Raw genomic sequence first — 22,176 nt, forward strand, 5'->3', positions numbered from 1 at the left:
GTTAGAATTTTTTTTTTTTTTTAATTAATTTATTTATTTATTTTTAAGGCTGTGTTGGGTCTTTGTTTCTGTGCGAGGGCCTTCCCCAGTTGCGGCAAGCGGGGTCCACTCCTCATCACGGTGCGCGGGCCTCACGCTATCGCGGCCTCTCTTGTTGCGGAGCACAGGCTCCAGACGCGCAGGCTCAGCAGCCGTGGCTCATGGGCCCAGTTGCTCCGTGGCATGTGGGATCCTCCCAGACCAGGGCTTGAACCCATGTCCCCTGCATTAGCAGGCAGATTCTCAACCACTGCGCCACCAGGGAAGCCCGATGGTTAGAATTTTTCAGCGAAAGAATTTTTTGATTAAGGTATGTACATTGTATTTTAGACATGATGTTGCATACTTAATAAACTACAGAATAGTGTAAATATAAATTGTATATGCATTGGGAAACAAAAAAATTTGCGTGACTCACTTTATTGTGATTTTTGCTTTATTGTCGTGGTCTGGAACCAAACCCACAATATCTCTAAGGTAAGCTTGTTTTAATAAATCGGATGTGACATAAGAAGGAAAGAAAAAATGTGAATGATTCCTAAACATTTAGACTGAGTAACCAGGTGAATGATGGTGATATTTATTGATTAATAGAAGATTGGTGAAGAACAAAAAAACTTTGAAGGCGCCTACAAAAGATTTCCTGGCTATGTTCAATTTGGGACGTGTGTTAGACTTCCAAAAATAGATGATAGGTAAATAATTGGATGTCTGAGTCTGGAGCCCTCAGCAATGATATCCAGGTTGGCGGGAAAAAATGTAATAATCATCAATAGCATATATCAGAAACATAAAACTATGGGAACGTACATTTAAATAGAAAACTTCTAGTCAGTAATTCTTATAGACACGAAATACTATAGGATTTTAGCTAAACTAAAAGCTAAATGCTGTAGAATAAGGACATTTTGTTACTCCAAACATTAAACTGAATTATAGTATTTATAAGCCAATAAGTTTTAAGGCTCCAATCCTAAATTAAAAACTATTCCTTGCCACTGCTAAGTAAGGATAACAGAGAGGTTTTCTTTAATTACCAGAATATTTGCTTCTAAAAAATCAGAGCATATGCACTTATCAGGTGGTGGAGTTCTTGGGGCTATAATCAAGAAAATATATTCAAGAGCTAAGGCAATTTAGTACGTTGTGTGTCAATCAAATCAGGACAAAGCATGGAAATGTAAAATATTCCAATGCTAGAGGTGACATAATGTAATTGTCAGGAAAAATTAGATTCCTGATGTGTTTTAGTCCGTTTAGCATGCAACCGCATGTGTCTGAATTTAAAAGATCTGACAAATTACCAAGGGTGGTAAGATTAAGCAAGATGGAAAAAGAATTAATGATATATGAAATGTCAGAAAATTCACCTTGCTAAAGGAGCACCAGTTTGTGGATTAGGGTCAGAAGCATAAAAGAGGAAAGTTGCCTCTGTAGGGCATTCCAGTGCTTCCTTGGGCAATGACTTATTGATAAAGTGTTCAGGTATTAATAGGATGTGGAGAGAAAATAATTCTTATAAAGTTCTTTGAAAATATAACTGTATTTTTTTCTCTTAACTCCACATTTTGAGCTTTCTAATGTACAACTATGTGTAGAAAATAAAAGGTCTGATGGTTAAGATTGTGATTTTTTTGTTAGGTAGTAAATTTCTATAGCTAAACAAATTTATTTATGTGAATATATATTTTATAAACTGGCATATTTCTTTATGAGTTATACTTAAGTTTAAAACAATTAGAAATAAAAGTGTATAAACCTGATTCAACAATAAAAATGACTAACTACACCTTATTTTGGATTTTTAACAAACCCAAAATAAATATTACACAATAATTCTATAGAAAATGTATTGGATAGTAAACTATGGAGCACAGAGAGATGTGCTTTTAATTAGATGAAATTAAAAGGAGATGGAGAAATTGAGAACTCATAAGACTTGTCTATGCTCTATATTCCCCAACTTTTCTCATCTAACAATTAACTAGTATTTTAAGAAGTGTTTTCACATTCTTAAGAAAAACACCACCATATTTATGTGTCTAGGCATCTTTTCACTCTCATTTAAAGATGCAAACTAATTGTGCTCTAAATTAGAAGAAAGTCCTACAGCGATTCCTCTTAGCATATGTTGACACATTAAACAAACCACATATTATTTTATAAATATTAACTCCCTCAGTAGTAGCCACAACTGTACAAACTTAATCTATCTATAGTTTCCTTTACTTTTTATTCACTAGTTAATTAATATAATGAGTATTTATTAAACATTCACTAAGTGCTTGGCACTCTTCTAGGCTCCTGCAGTACTTTAGTACAAAGTGAAGATTTCTCCCCTCTCTGTCCTAGATCCTGCATGGAGAGGGATGCTTGGGGGTGCAGCCTAATCTGCCTCAGACTGTGACATGACCAGGAAATAAACTTTACTGTGATATTTCAGGGTAGTTTATTATAAAAATTTACTGTAACCTACTCTAGTTAATAGATGAAAAATAATTTTTAACCTGTAATTTTATAACCAACAAAATTTTCGTTTAAATGTGAGAGTGTAATAAAAATATTCTCAGGCATCCTAAACTTCTGAATGTTTAGCAAACAGAAATCCATTTTGAAAATACTCTTCAATGAAGTTTTTTAAATAGATGATTAAATTCAGGAAATGTGAAAAGAGGTATGGGATTAAACGTTGATCAAAGAGCTTATAAAAGTTGATTATTGTCCAAAAGGCTCTTATTTCAAAACAAGAAATTACATCCATAACAACTCAGAAAATAAAATGAATGATTTTTCAGTATGATAGTTACAAGTGAAATGAGAATGTATTCTAGTAAGTACATGGTTGCACAATACAGATATTAAGTATAAACAAATCAGTGGGTAAAATGACTATAAGAATTCATTTCAGAAAATAACAGAGAAAAAAATAATATGAATCTTAAGACAGGAAAAAACTAGCATTAATCAATAGACAAGGGGAGAAAAGCAAAGTAAGGAATGGAAACAAAAATAATGTTCAAACATAAGTCTCGATATACCATTACTTACAGAAAGATAGAATAGGCAAGTTCATGAAATCAAAATTAAAATGCTCTCAGATTAATTTTCAAAGATTCAACAATATGTTGTCAAAAGATGAAAAAATAAATTCACAGAATAAAATTAGAAAAAACTGAAAATTTGGACATAGGATAAAGATGGAAAATATGAAACAAAACAAAACGAGGTTTCTAATTGTATCATGTGATAATATTCCATTTAGATAAAAAAGGGGGGAAATCAGCAAAAGGAAATGAAACTAAAGAAAGCAACAACTGAACGAGCATATAAAGCCATTATAAAAGTAAATGCACATTACAAAATTTCATTACTTACCTAAAGTGTCAACTGGCAGAGCTCCATGAAAATACAGATAAATCAAGAGTTCTGAAATATAGTTGAACAATGTGTGGGTTGGGATGCCGATCTTCCAAGCAGTTGAAAATCTGCCTATAGTTGGCCCTCCATACATGCAGTTCCTCCGTATCCATGGTCCTGAATCCGTGGATTTAACCAACTGAAGGTTGTTTAGTACTGTAATATTTACTATTTAAAACAAATCCAAGTATAGGTGGACCAGCACAGTTCCAACCCATTTTGTTCAAGGGTCAACTGTAGTTTGAAATTTTTAACACCCCATTGTAAGAAACTAGTGGATGGATGGAGAAGGAAAAAAAAAGTAGAGAGGTTAAAGATCTGAATAGTAATACAACATTGAGAATTTAGGGGTTTTTTTAGAATTCTATACCTGATAATAGGCATACTTTTGAATACCCGTGGGGCATGTTAAAAGAAGATCTTAATTAGTCTCTGATAAAATAACAGTTATAAATTGTAAATCAAAAGAGATCTAAAAGTTGCCTGTATTAGAAACCAACGTTATACAGTGATGTAGCTTAATTATACAGAAAAATATTTTTAAAAATTAAAAATACATAGAACTAAATGATAATGAAAACATTGATGTCACAATATTGTGGGATACAGCTAAAGCAGAGTTAGACAGAAATTAATGGTTTATGATATTCATCAGAAACACGAATAGTCTTTTTTTAGTTGTTTATTTTTTCATAACCTATGCACTGAAATAAAGAAGCTAGGAAAAAAGCAATAGAACAAAAACAAAGAAATGAGAAGGAACAGCATTGGTATTATCTGTAATATTTATATTATCAATGAAATAAAGAACCTCCCACCCCTGAAAAATCGAGAAGATTAATAAAGTTAAACAAATCTGTATAATAAATACTTCAAATACATTAGACACCAGAAATGAAGAAGAGAGAAAGGAGAAGAAGAAAGAGGTGGTTGAGTAGGAAGAACACTCAAATAATGTAAAATAAAGATGATTTATTGAGTCACTGAACAAGGAACCACAAAGCCACTGGAAGGCCATTGATGCGGTAAGATCTTTGAGAATATCCAGGAACAGGGATTCAACTGTCACCAGTATATTTTATCTTCATTTTCTTATTTTTAACCCTTCTCATATTATATTAAATTATTTTTGTAAAAGACAGACTATTTGGGGGAATTCTCTGGTGCTCCAGTGGTTAGGAATCTGTGCTTTCGCTGCCGAGGGCCCAGGTTCAAACCTTGGTCAGGGAACTAAGATCCCACAAGATACACGGCATGGCCAAAAATAAATAAATAAATAAATAAATAAATAAATAAATAAATGATAGACTATTTTGTACTTTTCAGGGAACTTGTATTCCTGATTTTTTTCCCATCCATGAGTCACACACCACAAAGAAAATAACTCCCTCTTTCTATTTTCTAGTTTGAAAAATTAAGTCTGATTGCACTGGTAAGGTTCTAATAATTACTCCTGATGACTGTGGCCCAGGTTTTATGTACAGGGTGGCCTCTAAGTTAATCAGACATAAAAAATAAGAGAGAAGTTCTCAGAAGAAGAGAAGTAGGGGTGAATGCTGGTAAGATAGTCCTCAGATGTCCACTTGGGGCTTTTCATTTTCTACTACAGAAATTAAATTGGATGAATAAGAATACTAAGGATTATTCTTTGTATAAAACCATCTTGAAATAGCACTATCCACAAGCCTCTCTCATTCCCATTCTAACTCATTCATTTATTCTTTCAAATTGATTGAATATCTATTAAAAACATATTTTCCAAAATAGTTTAAATCATGATCTTATTTGTTCTCTGTTTTCATTGCTCTCAATCATTGAACCAATGTTACTCTCTCACTTGGGATTTAGCAGTCATAAAAATTTCCTCACCAAGATGTTTGCTTATTCTCAGTCACCTTGAAAAACGTGCCCAACTCCCATTATAACTCTGAAATTAGTCAATCAAGAGCTTTCTAAGATGCTGCAGTGCCTTCTAGCTAGTTTTCCTCCATCCAAAGGCTCTAGAAGCTCCCTGGTCTCGATGAAGACCAGAACGTTATGGGACCCAAAAGCTTCGAACAGTCTCTTTGGTATTACCTTTGACCTCATAAGCTTAAGAAAAAATGCAAAAGAAATGAAATGACAACAACAAAACTTTAAACCTTAGATCAGTTAAAATCCAGACATAAGTTGACACAAGAATTGATTGGATTGGTATATCTCTGAAACTGGATGATCATTTTATTTATGGTTATTTTTACCTATTACTTTATTTTAAGCATGAGAATTTTGACATGAGAATTTTAAAGAGAAGTGTAATACAGTACCAAATGGGAGAACAATCATGGAAAAAATACAGCCAGTCGACTAATTTTGCTTTATATTGTTGATTATGTGAAACTAAGTTGCAAATCACAGATATTTCAGGTAAGCACAAAAGTTGAGTTGGTAAAGTCAGTTTCAAACGAAAGCTAAGTTTAAGACAAATGAAAATGAAATCATATTTTTATCTCAATAAATAAACTCAAGGATCTTAAAAACAGATAGAGATGAGGGTCTTGCAGTTGTGATATCTAATACTGAACTGAAAGCTAGGGTTGATTTTCCCAATTTAGCCAGTTTAGATAGCTTCTCATTATTCCTACATTCTTGATCCATGGTCCTCAAATGGTGCTCTTAAGTGACAAGAAAAATCCTCCTTCTAAAAAAAACCGTGAACATGTTTTAGGATATATGTGGCTATGCTTCCAAAATATATATTGTTAAAATATATAAGGAAACATGGAAGAGCAAAATACATCCTAAACATTTGTTAGAGAAGCTATAAGAATGAAAAAAATAAAAACACATTTCACAGTTTTTTTCTCTATAGAGGAAAAAATTAGCATTCATGTTTGTATTGTTTCAAGGTTTCTCACCATTTCTTTTCTGTGCTTGTTTTCCCAAATAGAATACCACCCCCTCCACACCCCCTTTAAAATACATGGAAACATACCTACAGACAATTAGAAATTTCTTTACACCACCAGGGAACAGCATCTGTAAACACTGGCTGGTTGAAAACCTCTTGAGCTGTCAGCATTGACCAGAAATTACTGAGGAGGGATGGACTGCCGGTGGGGTGTAGTACTAAAACAGGAATAACATTTGGGTCACTATAATGTTTAAGTGTAGGGGTTTTTCCTATTTCCTTCAACAGGAATGACCACAGTGTATGATTACTTTGTTTGTTGGCTTAGTTACTTATTGTCCCATTTCACACTAAAAATGTTTAAGCTCCAGGAGAGTAAGAATTGTAATCCTCACTGGCCACAAAGGTAGGCATTCAATAAATAGTTTGGGAATAAATGTCTCTCTCTTATATGTTGCACTCCCACAGTTTCCTTCTTTTAGTTTGTCTTAAATGCCATTTTAAACACAACATTTTAAAAGATTTTAGAACAGTTTTAGATTTACAGAATTTTTATGAAGAAAGTATAGAGAATTCTCATGTACCCCGCACCCAGTTTCTTCTATTATTAACATCTTAACATTACTATGGTGCATGTGTTACAATTAATGAACCACTACTGGTACATTATTATCAACTAAGGTCTGTATTTTATTAAGATTTCCCCTGTTTTCCTCTAATGCCCCTTTTCTGTTGTCACGATCCAACCCAGGATTTTATATTTCATTAATAGTCACGTCTCTCTAGGTTCCTCTTGGCTGAGACAATTTGTCAGACTTTCCTTGAAAGTTCTGAGGAGTACTAGTCAGGTATTGTGTAGAATGTCAGTCTGCATTTGTTTGATGTTTTTCTCATGGTTAGTCTGAGGCTCTGGGTGTTTGGGAGCAAAACCACGGAGGTAAGTACCATTTTCTTGACATCATACCGAGTACATACTGTCAATTTAACGTATCCTTGCTGATGTTAAACTTGTTCACCTGGCTTGAGATAGTGTGTGCCTTGTTTCTTTACTGAAGAAAGTTAGTCTCTAATTTTATTTTCTTCCCTTTCCATGCTGTAGTCTTTGGAAGTGTTAGGTAGTTAGTCAGACATTAGCAGCAAGGAGGTGATAGAGGCAAAAAACACGAAAGGAGAATAATCAAGTCACACCCCAACCAACTGAGGACCCTCCCCTGACAATAGCAGCAAGAAGGTGACAGTGGTGAAAAGACAAGGGGGGAGTAGTCCAGTTACACTCCAACCATCTGGGGACCCTCCCCTGACCCCACCCAGAATGGGAGAAACTAGGGTTGTGTGGTGGGCAAACTTATCCTGATAAAGAGGGGGCACAATAACATGAGGGAACTTCCCCGGGCTGCACATGCCCAGACCAGACAGGCTAGTAAACCCAAACTCATCATACCATCATTATAATAAAATCTACATGTGGTTTTGCCCCCCCGGGTGGGCGTTTCTTAGCGAATCAAGGGTGAGAGCACGTACAATAGTGAACTTGTTATACAGCTCGGCACTGTCAATCAAATAATGATCCCCTGTGACTCACCCCGCCCCCCCGCAGAATGCGCCTTAAAAATGCCCTTAAGCTTTCACTTCGCAGAAACAGCCCACTGTCTGTCTCTGAGAGTGTAACTATGCTTTAAATAAATTTTGCTTTGCATTTAAACCAAAAGCAGTCGTCTGCAATTCTTTGCTTGCTATCACGAAGACTGAGATTGCTGGCTCCTGGCTTCTGTTGTCCTCCTTGGTTGAAGCTATTTTGATACAAGGCACGCCAACCTGGTAACAGAAGGAGGTCACCTGCACTCAGGGAATGGAGAGTTATGCTTCACCTCCTTAAAAGCAAAGTATCTCCATAAATTATTTGGAATTCTTCTGCATGGGAGATTAGTCTCTCTTTTTTTAAATTTATTTTATTGAAGTGTAGTTGATTTGTAATGTTGTGTTAATTTCTGCTGTACAGCAAAGTGATTCAGTTATACATATATGTTCTTTTTCATATTCTTTTCCATTATGGTTTATCACAGGATATTGAAAATAGTTCCCTGTGCTATACAGTAGGACCTTGTTGTTTATCCATCTTATATATATACTAGCTTGCATCTGCTAATCCCAAACTCCCAATCCATCCCTCCCTCACCTCTCCTCCCCCTGGGCAACCACAAGTCTGTTCTCTATGTCTATGAGCCTGTTTCTCTTTCCTAGATAAGTTCATTTGTGTCATATTTTAGATTCCACATATAAGTGATATCATATGGTATTTGTCTTTTTCTTTCTGACTTACTTCATTTAGTATGATAGTCTCTAGGTCCATCCATGTTGCTGCAAATGGCATTATTCCATTCTTTTTTTATGGCTGAGTAGTATTCCATTGTATATATGTACACATCCAATACATGATGTACCATTCATCTGTTGATGGATATTTAGGTTGTTTCCATATCTTGACTATTGTGAATAGTGCTGGCATGAACATTGGGGTGCATGAATCTTTTTGAATTATAGTTTTGTCCAGGTATATGCCCTGGAGTGGGATTACTGGATTATATAGCAACTCTATTTTTAGTTTTTTGAGGAACCTCCATACTGTTTTCCATAGTGGCTGCACCAATTTGCATTTTCACCGACAATGTAGGGAGATTACATTTCTATGCATGGGAGATTAGTCTTTCTTTCTTTCTCTCTTTCTTTCTTTCTCTCTTTCTTTCTTTCTTTCTTTCTTTCTTTCTTTCTTTCTTTCTTTCTTTCTTTCTTTCTTTCTTTCTTTCCTTCCTCCTTTCTTTGTCTTTCCTTCATTCTTTCATTTATTCATTCATTCAATCCTTTATTTGTATTGGAAAGGACTAATGGATTTGTTATAATTTGCATTTAAATGTCAATTTAATAAATAAATAAACATATTTATATATATTTACTAAATATATATATAATATAATATATTTATATATATATATATATATATTTTTTTTTTTTTCTTCCTGTCCCTGGAACTTTGCATAGGCTCTTGCTTTTGCCTCAGTATCCTGCTTAATAAACATACAATGTTGAACTCTCTGACCTTAGTTTTCATCTCCTCAGGGAGGCATTTTCTGGATCACAGGATTGCTAAAGAGCCTAAGCTTTAAAATGAATTTGCATTTCAAAATTTTAGAATCAAAAGTTTTATTCTCATACTCTTGCAGTAAGGTATGTAGCCCTGAAAAAGTTCGGACCTTTCTGACTAACTGATTTATATGGCAATGAATAAATTCATAAAAGGCTAAGGAATTCACATATAACTTAAGCAAATACAAATGTTCCTAAAACAATTGCATATCAACGACTAAATGAGGGGTATAATTTGTGGTTTTAAAATGCTCTGGTGTGTATATAGGCATTCCTAGGATAATAATAGAAACATTGTAATTAACAATTGTTTATATCCAGGAAATAGAACGTTTATAGAGCCTTAAACGAGACCTTTTCCAGTCTGGGGTCATAGAATATAAATATTCTCTAAACTTACTTTACTTTTCTTTCTGAAATAAATAATAATCCTCACATCATATTGAATTTTCAGTATCATTTTAACCAACAGCACTCTCAGGATAAACAATAATTTTTAAAAGCCCAGTTGTTTGGCTCACCTTGTTTTTTCCTCTTATAAACAAGATGTGATTAACATCATTGGACTTACATTTTATGCAAATGAATTTTATACAAAATTCATTTCAGAATTTCTGAAAATGTAATATCTTGGTCATAAGTTTATTTATGCTTATGGTCACCATTTCCAAATTTTCAACCACAAGCTTTTATTCCTGTCACATTGCTTGATAATGTCCTCCACACTGAATTATGCACTCCTCTGAACTCTAAGACTTCAGAGTAAACACATTTGAGGGGTTTCATTCCAGCTTGCAATGCCCCACCTTCCCTTTTCCTCACCTTGATGGTCTCCTGTCAGGCGTGATTGAGTAAGCCTGGTATTGCCACCTGACTTAAACTGGACAAGTGAATTATCACTTTGGATAGCTGGAATTAAGATGAGGAAATTCTAATTCAGTTTGGTATAGTTTCTTGAGGAAAGATGGGTAGGCTTCTTTTACCAACTCTGTATAAGAAGAAAAACAAGGAAAATACATATTCTGGAAGAAACTTTGGAAGCATTGCAAAGAGAGGCAAAGTCAGAGCTAAAGATTCCTCCAATTCCAGCTCTCATTTTTAGGCCTTTGCTGGGATTCTGTTGCCATCCTATTGTTGACCACTAGGAGTCAGCCCCTGTACCCTTAAAATACATTCCTCTTTTCTGCTTCCACTTCATCAAGTTGGTTCAGTTACTTGCATCCAGAGAATCCCATTTAATGCAGACAACTATTTCCCCTTTACCTATGATAAATTTGTAGATTCTAGACCCTTATAAATAACCCGAGACATATTAGCTTGTGTTCAAAATTCTGCCTTCTGAATACTACTCTGTACTCATCTGGTATTTTAAGACCTGATTTTTAATCCAGGATGAAGAGCTTTGTCTGATTCTCTATAGTTGCAGCCTCCAACTGACCCTGCCTTGTTCTTCGTTGCACTCAGTGGCTCCTTTTCATAACAAACATCTGTATCTAAAACACACTAGACAGAAAAAGATTTCATTTTCACGTGACTGGCAAAAACAAAGTTTATTTACATAAACTGTATTTATGTAAATACAGTTGAGTTTTCATAATAAAAAATTGCTGCATTAGGATTATTCTTAGGAAAAGATAGAAAATCATGGAGAAAAAAAGTTAAATGACAGAATTCCTGAAAGAAAGAGTTGGGAATTAGCCTTTCCCACCAACGGATTATACATCTTTGACTTTCGTGATTTTTTAATTTAATTTTTTGAAAATTGAGTCTCTGTCATTGAGTTAAAAATTGAGAAAGGACTGATTAGATTGTTGGTGAATAAACATATGGCACTGGAAAGAGTAAACTAATATTTATTTGATAATTTGAAATTTTCTATGGTCTGGTTTCATATTCCCAAAGAAGAATACATCTATGATAATATTGAAATGCTAATAAAATATCAATTTAGTAACTTAGATATCATTAGAAAGCAATCACCCGTGTTTGTTTTAAAAACTGTTTATATATTTTGTTTGACTTTATAAGAGAAATTAAATGATTAAATAAAACTGATGGGTCAATTTGAATAAATGACAAGATTTCTTATTCAAACATATGGTTTCAGTTGCCCAAGATTCTCAGCCAAGTTTGGAAGTTTCCAATACAAGTAGGACATGTTAAATTAATATGGAAGTAAAGACTAAATGACCTGTGACTTATTTGGAGTTTTCTAGCCAAATTGATCCCATGACATTTACCTTAAATCTTTTTCCTTTCCATTCCAACTATAAGTGCTTGTTTAGTCATTTATCGACTGAATATCTGTTTACTGAACATTTCATACAAAGCACTGTGCTGGTCAATTTCAGAGGAAAATAAATCTGAACTGAATCCACTTATCTGAATGCATATTCATAAACATTTATAATGCAGAGACTAAACTGAGATTGTTCTAAGGAATCTGCAGATGCCTGGTTTTAAGAGGCCAGAAGACTGTGCAGCTGAGGGGAGATAAAGGCATGTTAGAATTAGTCTTTGAGTATGAAAGAGGTTTCCAGGCAGGAGCATGTTAAGACAGGAATTCTTGGAAGGCTCAATGTTCAAATACAAGAAAATGCAGTCAATACAAGGATGACATCAAGTACATCCTGTGACTAGAGTATAAGGTCATAGGAAGGAGAACAAGAAAGAAAAATAGGGACTTCCCTGGCCGTCCAGTGGTTAAGACTTTGCCTTCCAATGCAGGGGGTGCAGGTTCGATCCCTGGTTGGGAAGCTAAGATCCCACATGCCTCTGGGTCAAAAACTAGAACATAAAACAGTAGCAATATTGTAACAAATTCAATAGAAGACTTTAAAAATGGTCCACATCAAAAAAAAATTTTTTAAAGAAGGAAAAATAATGCAGATAAACAGATGTAATTTCATCCTAAGAACACTCTTCAGTTTGTAACTAGAATTTTAAAAGACTGTTTTACACTAGGGGTTGATAAAGTATGGCCCTGCCAAATCTAGCCCACTACCTGTTTTTGTAAATAAAGTTTTATTGAAACACAGCTCAGCCTATTAATTTACACATTGTTCATGGCGGGTTGGACACTATAATAGCAGAATCCAGTGGTTGCAATGGAGACAATATGGCCTGCAAAGCTTAAAATATTTACTATCTGGCCCTTTACAGAAAAAAGGTTGCTGAACACTGTTCTAGATTTCTGTGCAAATATTAATGATGGGCTTTCTATAGGTGTCAAAATAGCTATGAAGTATGCTAAAGTTAGAGCATATTCAATGCACTACAATAGTATCATATATCCCTCTGCAAGTCTTACTTTTGCAGTACCAAATACAAAGAATGATTTAGAAGAAGAATCACATAATTGTATCCTAATGTATTCTCAACCATACTTGAAGGCTGAAAAGATGTCTTCTAAATGAAAGAATGTTGAAGTTTTATTGTCTGGGCTCCAGAAATAATAGAAATGCTATTTATTATAAATAGTTATTTTCTGATTTTTACATTAATTTAAAGGTATTAAATGAATATGTTTAAAAAAATAGCTCCTAGAGCTACTCTCTGTCCTCACTTACAGTTAGGTTAGGACTCTTTTTGAACTCTAGATCCTCTAAGGTATAATTTGCACTGTTCACTTTTACTTATACTTTGAAAGTACATCCTTTCCCCAGTGCCATCAACTCTCTTTTATCAGCAATCTCACACTTCTGAAAGCTTCCATTCTCACCTTGTGGCACTGCATCTTATAAGCGTACCACACAGTTTGGGGGCAGCTGCAATGATGCCCTGGGGTTATTTTCTTTGTGATGGAGAGTTATAACTCTTGAGAGTCCATTCCAAGGTGAACTTGACTCCTGTGGTCATCCACCTGCCTCCTTTAGAAGTGCTTCTAAGTCATACATATGACTGCTTCTGAATCCTTCTGAAGACCACTATGGGTTCTGCAAAGGGCTGGAAAACTAAAATAATGTTATAGGAAAAATTTTTTTAGGAAATTTATAAATGCTGCATATTTAGTAATGGACAAGAACATTAAAAGACAAATCAAATGACAATCAAGTAAAAGTATCTGAAAGTGACTTGATGCTAGAGATAAATCACTCTGAAAGCTTAATTTAACAGAGTTAAATGATCCCATTGCTTCACAGGACTGATTTTCAGTATTTTGAGAATTGCTCCTTTGGCATTCTGTAGAATGCAGTCAGAGGCTAGTAGGCAAATATTAGAGGCATGTGTATGTATTTGGAGGTATATATTTACACATTTGTATATATAAAATGTGTAATATATATGTATATATGTATAATATATGTTAGATATAATATGTGTGTGTGTATATCTATATAAAATCATTGGTGTATTTATCTAAAAGCATCTACTTAACTGCACATTTAAAAGAAGAAACACAATATTATTAGTTCCTAAAAATACCTAACATCAGTAGTTCTGGCATATTTTACATTTCCTCTTTCTCTTTCTCTCTCTCTCTCTCTCTACATATATATATGTGTGTGTGTGTATATATATATAAAATAGTATTACACTATTATATATAGTATATTTTATATATATGACACATTTCTTTATTGTTCAGTCAAAAGAGGTGGTATATAGAAATAGTATAGTATGTACTTTTATTCCTTAAGGTATTTTAAGACCATTCCAAGAAATTTAACAAATATGTATTGAGAAATCTGTTATGTCAGAACTGACGTTAGGCATTTTTAGGGATAAAAAAAATCATGTCTCCTATTTCAAATTTACAGTCAGGTGGATGAAATTAAATAAATAAACCAATGATTGAGATAATATAAAGTAAGTAATTCAGGAGAGGTATCAGCCGAGCATTTAGAAGGCTCAAAAGAGGGTTAGATTGTATTTAGCGGTGGAGATCAGTAATAGTTCCAGGGGAAAGTGTTGATTAGAATGAGACTTGAAGGATGGAAGATTTCCACCAACCCTTGAGTAGAGGTGAACATTCCAGTGACATGCCCAGAGAGCTCTGGGAACTGCCTGGCCTCAGAAAAGCTGAGGACTCTGACTTTATTGTTTGTTGTTGTTTTGTTTTGTTTTGTTTATGGCTCATAAAATAGTAGGCAAGGGTAGTTGTGTGAAATAACTATGGAAAGAATAGAGATTAAGTGGTAGACATTGGAATTTGGCTGAGAGTCATTGAAGGGTTTTGAGCTAAAAAATTCTGAGTTGTACTTTAGAAGGATTACTTGGGTAAAACAAGCTATAGAGAAAAAAGTGGAGAGGAAGAGGAAATAGCATGGCTTATTTAGTGCGTAGTCTATAACAGCACTCCAGAGAGAAGCAGTAATAATAAAAATAACAGTAGCCAAATACTATTGAGTTTTTTATATTATCTAGTTGCTGCTCTAATATTTATACGTATATTGACTTTGTTTATTCTAACATCAACCATATGAGGTAGATACTATTTTAACCACATTTTTACAGAGGAGGAATCTAAAGCATAAAACTTACACTGCTTTGCCTAAAGTTAAATAGCTTATAATAAGTATGTAAATTTGAGTGTCTGTTAAGTTATAGGCATTTGCTCAATATTTGTGAATTGATTGAATAAAGGGACTAAAAATTGGAGTAACATAAGCTACATATTTTCCTCTTGTTGCCACTAAATTGCTATTATATTATATTAAACCATGCTTTATTAATAAAAAATATTTAGATCACACTATTCTTTAAAATGTAGGGATAAGCTCTCCCTTGCAAAGGGAGAAACACTTTCTTACTTCAGTCTGAAAGAATATTATTGTCTACTTTTGTTCTATAATACTTTTGTTGACTTTTTTATAATGTCAAAATCAAAAAGAATAACTTTTTTGAAAATCCTGCCTATGTGCCCCCTGTAGACCAAAAAAGAACAGTGTCACTCATCATCCATTGAAACAAAGGTTAAGTCATAACCCACTACAACTGCCCACTTATAGTGTGGCCTGAGAAGAATTTAGGATGAAAAAACAGGATGAGTCATTCTGTGCTTTGGATAAAAGGATTCATAGATAGTTAAGATGCATATCTCAGGAAGAGTTCAGCGACTCCAGATTCTTGCATCTTCCCATACATAGAAAAGCACTAAAATCATTGACTTGAGATATCTGTCCTTTATGATTAGCAGTAAGATGTATGCTTGGCTACATGTATTTCCCGGCCAAAAAAAACATTCATATATATACTGGCTCCTTCCCTGCCTCTGTGGAGCAGTTTACTCAGAGCTACTGAGTGGCTGTGTCCTGGGTGATAATCCTCAGTACAACCCTGGATAAAACTTAAACCCACAACTCTTACATTGTGCCTTTTTCTTTAAGTCAACACCACCATCATGGTGGTGTATTCTTAGCATGGAGGTGTATTTTATTTCATTTATTTAAACATTGAGAGGCGAATAGATTAGGGGAAAGGAAAGCTTTGTGTACAAATGAAATTGTTAACTGGATTTAAAGCAAACAATTTATTTAATAGGAGATTTAAACAGAGATGTGAAAAAGAGCTAGTACATAATCACCATAGACTGCGTTAATTCTCTTTTACTTTTCTCATGAATTAATGTTTGCAAATCCTGAAAGTTACCATGATAGTAAGTTGTTACTTTTTTTCCATTAAATCACTAAGTTCAATGACTACTTTAGAAAAGCTATGTGATTTTAGTATTTTAATTCTGTTTATGGGCTTTTCTAGGAAACTTAGAGATAATTTTCTCTTTTTTGTCAGCTTTATTGAAGTATAATTGACAAATAGAATGGTAAGGTATTTAAAGTGTATAATGTGATGATTTGATATTGGAGGGGGACAAAATTTGCCACTCCCAAATGTCTCTTTGCCATGTGGATTATTTAGGGCCAAAAACTGCAAGGCTCAAAAGACTGAGAAGAAACTTTGACGTTTCCTCTAACTGCCTAAAGAATGTAGATAGAGCACCTGTTCCAGGAAGGGAGCTATCACCATAGATAACTATAGTATGAGCCAGGTGTATAGACAGAAACGTACCTAGCAAAATCCATTCTTAAAATTCCACTCTGTGTCCCATTGTCTCTGCAAGGTCCAGCAAACATTTATTCACCAAACATTTGCTTTTCCATCTCCATGTCAATTGCCTTCTTACTCTTTGAAGTCCCAAACCACTACCTGCAACATCCTCTTTTGTCTTAGCCTAACTACTTTTGTAGATATGATTTCTTTTCAAAGAGAATGCTGGTGAAGTTAGAGATAGTAATAGGGGAAGAAAAATCACTGGGCCAAGTAGCATTTTGGTTACAGTTATGTTGTCAAACCGAAGTTTATGTGTATGATACACAGTGAGGACAGACAAATGAAACATTGTGTCAATAATTTGTAGCAGAGAAATGTTTATTGCAAGGACCAAGCAAGGAGAATGGGCAGCTCATGCTCAAATGACCCCAAACTGATGATGGTTTCCAGGCAAGAATTTTTAAAGGCAAAATTTGGGTAAGGGCTGCAGGGTGTGTAACGTTCTTCTGATTGGTTGGTGGTGAGGTAATAGGGTGGTGCTCCAGGAATCTCATGCTCAGTCTAAAGTTACCATCCTCCCACTGGGTGGGGGCCTTAGTTCCATAGAAAAACTTAAAGATATGTGTCAAATTGTTTTGTATAACCCTTAAGGAGGAACTAGGACTCTGCTTTTTCCTTGCACTATTGTTTCTGACTGCTTTTCCTTTGTTTCTGCATTCCCTTCCTTCCCTAATTATAACTGTTTGAATCTGCCCTTTTAAACTCAGGGAAGGTATAGGAGACCGAATCCTTTTTCCTACAAATAAGAAATGGGGGACATGGAAAGGCTTTTGTATCTGGGAGGGACCTGCAGGGTCCTGCCAGGTTTCAATGCCCCTTTTCTTTGATACTACTTAATCTTGAAGGAAACAGATGTGGGACAAGAAAGGGAATAAAGTTTTGGAAAGAGACATTAATCATAAACTCAGCAGAGGAGCTCAGTTTCAGAAAGACTAGACTTCATTAAGGTAAGTAAATGGTGTGACTTTTATCTGTGTTACTCCTGGTACCTTAACTTTGATCTTTAGCTAGAATAAAGAAGAAATAAAGAAGCACAGATTCAAGAAATGCAAAAATTCAACTTGAATATCAGAGAGAAATGAGATTTAGTAATAAACTCAGTTATCAGATGGATTCCTTTTGAGCAACATGAGATTCTCATTTGTAGGTGAAGGAGATGGTATACCTTTGTGAGCCAGCATCAGAGCAGAGAATTTCACTTTGTCTAATTGCGTATTGTTATTTATTTTATGGACATGGACAGTCCTCTCAGAATATATCTTAGTGATGTTGGAAATGGAAATGTTGCATCTTTGTATTCTGACTCACTGAAATGGGCTGTTTACCCAGGGCAACTTCATCACATCTCATGGTAGGTAGAGACTTCCAGTCTGTGTTCTGTGATGCATCAAATCGACCCTCTGCTATAGGGATTCCTCTGAAGAGTAAGAGATGCAGGAAACTACCCATGAAAAGCAAAGGACAAGGAACATACATATTGATAAACACCTTGAATGTAAATGGATTAAATGCTCCAACTAAAAAACACAGACTGGCTGAATGGATACAAAAACAAGACCAGTATATACGCTGTTAACAAGAAACCCACTTCAGACCTAGGGACACATACAGACTTAAAGTGAGGGGGAGGAAAAAGATATTCCATGTAAATGGAAATCACAAGAAAGCTGAGGTAGCAATACTCATATCAGATAAAATAGACGTTACAATAAAGACTGTTACAAGAAATAAGGAAGGACACTACGTAATGATCAAGGGATCAATCCAAGAAGAAAACATAATATTTATAAATATTTATGCACCCAACATAGGAGCACCTCAATACATAAGCCAAATGCTAACAGCCATAAAAGGGGATATCGACATTAACACAAAAATAGTGGGAGACTTTAACACCTCACTTACACCAATAGACAGATCATCCAGACAGAAAATAAATAAGGAAACACAAGCTTTAAATGACACAATGGACCAGAGAGACTTAATTGATATTTATAGGAAATTCCACCTGAAAGTGGAAGAATACACTTTCTTATCAAGTACACATGGAACGTTCTCCAGAATAGATCACAACTTGGATCACAAATCAAGCCTTGGAAAATGTAAGAAAATTGATATCATATAGAGCATTTTTTCCGACCACAACACTATGAGATTAGAAATCAATTACAGGAAATAAACTGTAAAAAACACAAACACATGGAGGCTAAACAGTGTGCTGCTAAATAACCAAGAGATCACTGAAAAAATCAAAGAAGAAATTAAAAAAATACCTAGAAACAAATGACAATGAAAACACAATGATCCAAAACCTATGGGATGCAGCAAAAGCAGTTCTAAGAAGGAAGTTTATAGCAATTCAAGCTCACCTCAAGAAACAAGAAAAATCTCAAATAAACAATCTAACCTTACACCAAAAGCAACTAGAAAAAAAATAATAAAGAAAACCCAAAGTTAGTGGAAGGAAAGAAATCATAAAGATCAGAGCAGAAATAAATGAAATAGAAATGAGGAAAACAATAGCAAAGATCAATAAAACTAAAAGTTGGTTCTTTGAGAAGATAAACAAAATTGAAAAACCTTTAGCCAGAATCATCAAGAAAAAAAGGGAGAGGACTTAAATCAAAAAAAATGAAATGAAAAAGGAGAGATTACAACTGACACCACAAAAAGACAAAAGATCATAAGAGACTATTACAAGCAACTATATGCCAATAAAATGGACCACCTGGAAGAAATGGTCAAATTCTTGGAAAAGTTCAACTTTCCAAGACTGAACCAGGAAGAATTAGAAAATATAAACAAACCAATTACCAAGTAATAAAATTGAAACTGAAATTAAAAATTTTCCAACAAACAAAAGTCCAGGACCAGATGGCTTCACAGGCGAATTCTATCAAACATTTAGAGAAGAGTTAATACCTATCCTTCTCAAAGTCTTCCAAAAAATTGCAGGGAGAAGAACACACCCGAACTCGTTCTATGAGGCCACCATCACCCTGATACCAAAACCACACAAAGATATCACAAAAAAAGAAAACTACAGACCAATATCACTGATGAACATAGACCCAAAAATCCTCAACAAAATACTCGCAAACAGAAAGAAGACACATTAAAAAGATCAAACACCATGATCAAGTGGGATTTATCCCAGGTATGCAAGGATTCTTCAATATACGCAAATCAATCAATGTGATACACCATATTAACAAACTGAAGAATAAAAACCATATGATCATCTCAATAGATGCAGGAAAAGCTTCTGACAAAATTCAACACCCATTTAAGATAAAAACTCTCCAGAAAGTGGGCATAGAGGGAATCTACCTCAACATAATAAAGCCAATATATGACAAACCCACAACAAACATCATTCTCAATGGTGAAAACCTGAAAGCATTTCCTCTAAGATCAGGAACAAGACAAGGATGTCCACTCTCGCCACTATTATTCAACATACTTTTGGAAGTTGTAGCCACGGCAATCAGAGAAAAAAAAGAAATAAAAGGAATACAAATTGGAAAAGAAGAAGTAAAACTGTCACTGTTTGCAGATGACGTGATACTATATATAGAAAATCCTAAAGATACCACCAGAAAATTACGAGAGCTAATCAATGAATTTGGTAAGGTTGCAGGATACAAAATTAATGCACAGAAATCTCTGGCATTCCTATACACTAACAATGAAAGATCAGAAAGAGAAATTAAGGAAACAATCCCATTTACCATTGCAACAAAAAGAATAAAATACCTAGGAATAAACCTACCTAAGGATGCAAAAGACATGTACTCAGAATACTATAAAATACTGATGAAAGAAATCAAAGATGACACAAGCAGATGGAGAGATATACCATGCTCCTGGATGTGAAGACTCAATACTGTGAAAATGACTATATTACCCAAAGCAATCTACAGGTTCAATGTAATTCCTATCAAATTACCAATGGCATTTTTTCACAGAATTAGAACAAAAAATTATACAATTTGTATGGAAACACAAAAGACCCCGAATTTCCAAAGCAATCGTGAGAAAGAAAAACGGAGCTGGAGGAATCAGGCTCCCTGACTTTACACTATACTACAAAGCTACAGTAATCAAGACAGTATGGTACTGGCACAGAAACAGAAATCTAGATCAATGGAACAGGATAGAAAGCCCAGAGATAAACCCACACACCTATGGCCACCTAATCTATGACAAAGGAGACAAGAATATACAATGGAGACAAGACAGCCTCTTCAATAGATGGTGCTTGAAAACTGGACAACTACATGTAAAGAATGAAATTAGAACACTACCTAACACCATACACAAAAATATACTCAAAATGGATTAAAGACCTAAATGTCAGACCAGACACTATAAAATTCTTAGAGAAAAACATAGGAAAAACACTCTTTGACATAGATCACAACAAGGTCTTTTATGACCCACCTCCTAGAGTAATGAAAATAAAAACAAAAATAAGCTAATGGGATTTAATTAAACGTAAAAGCTTTTGCACAGCAAAGGAAACCATAAATAAGATAAAAAGACAACCCACAGAATGGGAGAAAATATTTTCAAACGAAGCAACAAACAAAGGATTAATCTCCAAAATATACAAACAGCTCATGCAGCTCAATATAAAAAAAACAAACAACTCAGTCAAAAAATGGGCAGAAGACCTAAATAGACATTTCAGCAAAGAAGACATACAGATGGCCAAGAGGCACAAGAAAAGATGCTCAACATCACTAATTATTAGAGAAATGCAAATCAAAATGACAATGAGGTATCACCTCACAGCAGTCAGAATGGCCATCATCAGAAAATCTACAAATAATAAATGCTGGAGAGGGTGAGGAGAAAAGGGAACCCTCTTCCACTGTTGGTGGGAATGTAAATTGATACACCCACTGTGGAGAACAGTATGGAGGTTCCTTAAAAAACTAAAAATAGAACTACCATATGACACAGCAATCCCACTACTGGGCATATACCCTGAGAAAACCATAATTCAAAAAGAGTCAGGTACCCCAATGTTCATTGCAGCACTTTTTACAATAGCCAGGACATGGAAACAACCTAAATGTCCATCGACAGATGAATGGATAAAGAAGATGAGGTACATATATATAATGGAATATTACTCCTATATAAAAAGAAATGAAATTGGGTCATTTGTAGAGTTGTGGGTGGACCTAGAGTCTATCATACAGAGTGAAGTAACTCAGAAAGAGAAAAACAAATATCATATATTAACGCTTATATGTGGAATCTAGAAAAATGGTACAGATGATCCTATTCGCAGGGCAGGAATAGAAAGGAAGATGTAGAGAAGAGACATGTGGACATGGTGGGGAAGGGGAGGGTGGGATGAATTGGGAGGTTAGGTTTGACAGAAATACACTACCATGTGTAAAATAGATAGCTAGTGGGAACATGCTGTGTAGCACATGGACCTCAGCTCCATGCTCTGTGATGGCCTAGTGGGGTGGGATGGCGGGGGGAGGGAGGTCCAAGAGGGAGGCCATGTGTGTATCTGTATGGCTGATTCACTTCGCTGTGTGGCAGAAACTAACACAACATTGTAAAGCAATTACACTCCAATTAAAAAAAAATAATGTCTAAGAGGCACTGTTGCCTTT

The 22,176-nt window shown here is 34.8% G+C and overlaps 2 long non-coding RNA genes across 2 annotated transcripts in view; one reads left to right on the forward strand and one right to left on the reverse strand.

Annotated features, from left to right (window-relative positions):
• The window catches only part of LOC309636912, a 30,415-nt gene extending 27,964 nt beyond the window's left edge, over positions 1-2,451 (forward strand). The window contains exon 2 of the long non-coding RNA XR_014250310.1: positions 307-2,451. This is a non-coding gene — a long non-coding RNA (uncharacterized lncRNA). The remainder of the gene's footprint in view (positions 1-306) is intronic.
• Positions 1-22,176, reverse strand: part of LOC309636907 — a 178,520-nt gene that overhangs the window by 102,100 nt on the left and 54,244 nt on the right. The gene's annotated exons all lie outside the window — the stretch shown is intronic.

The sequence above is a fragment of the Balaenoptera physalus genome (assembly GCF_965194825.1).
Source record: "Balaenoptera physalus genome assembly, chromosome: 10".
In the NCBI taxonomy this organism is placed as follows: Eukaryota; Metazoa; Chordata; class Mammalia; order Artiodactyla; family Balaenopteridae; genus Balaenoptera; species Balaenoptera physalus.